Here is a 4,270-nt window from a genome sequence, read left to right on the forward strand (position 1 = left end):
TGTAGTTCTGACTGGTCTGGTATTCACTGTATAGCCCAGGCTGGTCCTGAATTTGTAGCTTCACTATGTAGCCCAGGCTGGTCCTGAACTCTGAAGAATCCTCTGATCTCAGCCTCCAGAGGACTGTGTTCCATCATGCCCAACCTCATCCTATTTTGAACTGGGTTCTTAGGAGAATTCTGTTCCTCTCACATTTGAGGAACTTACAGTTGCAGCTATTCTGAATGTCCACTGACTGGTTTTTTTGTTTGCTTGTTTTTTGTTTTTTAGCAGTCTACACTAGGTCAGCAAGATGACTCAGTAGGCACTTTCTATGAAGTCTAAGGCTTTGAGCTCAATCCCTGGAGCCCACACCTCTGACCTCCATGCCCACTTTCTCCACCGCACGAAAAAAACGAATAAAAGCAAATAAAACAGTTTTAAGACCTATCTTATGTAAGTGCCCCTCACTGATATAGACAAAACAGGGGAAGAAGTCTCAATGACGGAAAATAAACTGACTGATCCCCTCAACTTCTTATGATTAGCCAGTCCAGTACTGACCTACAGTATAATGATAACATTCTTTTTAAAAGAAAGGAGTAAAGGAGAAAGAAAGAAAGAAAGAAAGAAAGAAAGAAAGAAAGAAAGAGAGAAAGAAAGAAAGAGCCGGACAGTGGTGGTATATGGCTTTAATCCAAACACTTGGGAGGCAGAGGCAGGAGGATTTCTTAGTTTGAGGCCAGCCTGGTCTACAGAGCGAGTTCTAGGACAGCCAGGGCTACACAGAGAAACTCTGTCTCGAAAAACAACAAACAAACAAACAAAAAACAAAAGAAAGAAAGAAATGAAAAAAGGAAGGAAGGAAGGTAGAAAGGAAGGCAGGAAGGAAGAAAGAAAAAGAAAGAAAAAAAAGAGAAAGAAAGAATCCAACCAGAGAGCTATTGAAGAAAGTCCCAAAATGTTGTGCTAAAGATGCTGGAGTGTAGCTCTTCACAGTGGATGCCTTCTGATGGGGGTGGGGGTGGGGTGGGGAAGGACTCAATTTTCTTTAAGTGGGATTTTGTCCATTCTCCAATGGGTATGTGAGTAACACAAATTGAACTTGGTGGGTTTGGGGGGTAGGGTGGGGGGAGGAGCACAAAGGGGATTGATCTGGTTGGAAGGGGAAGCGAGTCTTATCAGGCTGCATTGTATGAAATTCCCAAATGATCAATAAAGTATTTTGTTGGGGAAAATTCTCTTTTAGGCAGTTTGATTTACAGTTTGTAAATACTGTCTCCTACTGTTGTCACACTGCATACTGGCCAGGTTTGGGAGGGAGCAGTGCAGAACAGATATCATTGTTCTGTAGTGAAAGAAGAGGCAAGGGAAAGAGAGTGGCTTACTTTCCTGAGAGCATAATTACTTAAAAAATATTGTTAAAGCATTTATTTAGAAGGGTAGGATGTATTCCAGCATTTCATAAACCGAGTGTGGTAGTACAAGCCTGTAATCCCAGCACTCAGGACATAGGGGCAGGGAGGTAAGAGGTTCAAGGTCATAGTTTGAAGCCATCTTAGATTATATGCAATGAAGGGAAATAAGGGGAAGAGGAAGGGAGTGAAAGAGATGGGGAAGGTGGAGCGTGGGGAAGAAGAGAAAGAGGAGGAGGAGAGAAAGAGGATAAAGAATGCCTAGATCATACATTTAAGGCCTTCATCATTTTATAGGTGGTTTTCTAAATGGGCTCCTGCCCATATTTTCTCTGATGAGATAAGATTCCCTGCTCCCAGGTTAGAGCTTCTTGCTAGCCCATCCATTCTGACACTCCTCCAGGGTTTTCCAAGAGTGTGAGAGGAGAGCTTTTGCAGCTTTTGAAGGTGTGGGCAGAGACAGATACTCCACAGACACAAGCGCTGCAAGTTTTGCTTTCAGACATCGTTGTTGGGGATGGAACCCAGGGCCTTGCACAGGCTAAGCATACACCCTACCACTGAGCCATACACCAGGCTGAAGTTTAACTTAGAGACCACAACAACCTACCCGTTTCAACTGTAACCTTGAATTTTAGCAGCTATCTGAATATACAACCACTACTACAGTTCAGCTTTATAACATTTTCAAGAGCAGAAAGACTCCCTCTTGCTTTTTTCCGTTTTCATCTTTGCTCCCACCCCAGTCACAGGCAACCCCTGAGCTGACTATTTCTATAGGGTTAGTCCATTCTACCTAAAGTTTACAGTTGTTATAGAAATGGATTCATAAAATACATGGTCTTTTGTATCTGATTCTTTCCCTTTTTATTTTGACATTTAGTTATTTGTGTGTGTGTGTGTGTGTGTGTGTGTGTGTGTGTGTGTGTGCCCGTCATGGTGTGCATGTGAAGATAAAAGGACAACCCACAGGGTCAGCTCTCTCCTTCCACCATGTGGGTTCCAGGGGTTGAACTCTGATCCCCAGACTTTGTGGTGCGTGCCCTAGCTGCCACAGAACTAGGCCCTGATTCTTTCCATTCCTTACAAGGCTGTATTGTGATGATATCATACTCGGTGCAATACAATAATTTATCAGCTTAATAGCTGATGGAGATCCCTTCTCATTTGTGGGTCATAATGAGTAAAACTGTTGAAAGTATTTTCAAGCAAGCTTTTATGTGGACATTGTTTTTTAATCTCAGGGAGGTATCCAGAAGTTGAATTGTTAAGTTCAGTGTATGTTTAAGTTTTTTAAATGTGCCAAACAAGTTGGGTATAGTGGTTTGTACCTGGAGTCACACCTACTCTGGAGGTGGGGTGGCGTTATGTATTAATTTGGTATCTTGCAATTTCATTAAACATACTTATTAGTTTAAAAAAATATTGTTCATTTATTTAGAAGGGTAAGGTGTACTCATAACACACCCTGTGTGGAGGTCAGAGGTCAGGGGTCAGCTCTGGGGAATCAGTTTTCCCCTTCTACCCTGTGAATTCCAAATCATCCGGTCATCAGGCTTGGTGGCTTTTGCCTGCTGAGCAATCTCATCAGCCCCCATAGTTACTTTTAAGAGAAGCAAAGTCAGTGTGTCAGCATATGTTTCTAGACTATGAACTTTTCACCACGCCAAGCAAAGAAAATGCATGAAGCTGCTCACTGATTCCTAGAGCATAATAGTAATCACTAATCAATTGCATTCTTTTTTCTTTCTCCTTTTTTTCTTTTTTTTCTTTTGGCACTACCTAAATGCATGTTCAGGATCATGCCCTTTTACAATGCTCCAGGTGGTCTTTACCAATTGAACACAAGTTACACTGAGGGTTATAGAAACTCACTGGCCATTTTGAGACAATACGATCTAGCCTTCCATGTGACCTTGCCAGTCAGTTAACTTGATCTACCAAAACTAGAGGAAGAATCATTCCTTAGAAATATTATGCCAGGTGCTATTTCCAGTTGGCTACATGGTCAACATTAATTGTATGCTTCTCTAGGGAAAAATCCTGGTCATTTTCATATCCTACAACCTAGAATGGAACCTGACACAGACAGATGCTGAACCGTGTTTTGATTGATGGATAGGTGGGTAAGTAGATGGACAGATGGATGGATGGAGTTAGCAACTGAATAGGCCCATAGAAAAAGCCTCCACTTCAGCTGATGGCTTGACGCCTTTCTGTCTCCTAGGATTGGGCTGTCAATCTAGAGAGCATTGTCTGCCTTCCAAATGCCATTTGTCTCCATTTATCAGAGATTATTATTAGACATTGTGATGCTGAGGTAGCAAATTAGTTAGGGCTTTTAGTTCTGGGTCTGTGATAAGGATTTAGGGAAATGTGCTCTGCTGAGGAGGGAGGTATATGGTCTCTCTATTGCTCCGGGCTGACGACAGCCGATCGCACTCTGCTGAGGGATCAATACCTGGCTGCCAGTCCAATCACTCCTCACTGGCTATTTTAAGGACCTCCACAGAGACCTACCATGGACTCAAGAGGAAGCATTCTGGAGCAATGGAGTCCATTGCTTCTCCTCTGAAACAGGGTGTAGCTTTAGCTTTGGTTGTGGCCTTGGGTATTCAGGTAAATCCAGATTCCCCTGGAGAGGTGCTATCAAGCCACTTATGAGGGGCAAAGATCAGCCATCTCCCTGAACCTCCCTGTCTACTAGAGGGCTCTCTTACTAGCACCTCATCTTTGACTTTGAATTTGAGGTTCCAGGCTCCTCTGCCTTGACTAGATTGTTCTTTGAGTTGCCTTTTTTTCTTTTCTTTTCTTTTCTTTTCTTTTCTTTTCTTTTCTTTTCTTTTCTTTTCTTTTTCTTCGAGACAGGGTTTCTC

Source organism: Mastomys coucha, unplaced genomic scaffold, assembly GCF_008632895.1.
Source record: "Mastomys coucha isolate ucsf_1 unplaced genomic scaffold, UCSF_Mcou_1 pScaffold13, whole genome shotgun sequence".
Classification (NCBI taxonomy): domain Eukaryota; kingdom Metazoa; phylum Chordata; class Mammalia; order Rodentia; family Muridae; genus Mastomys; species Mastomys coucha.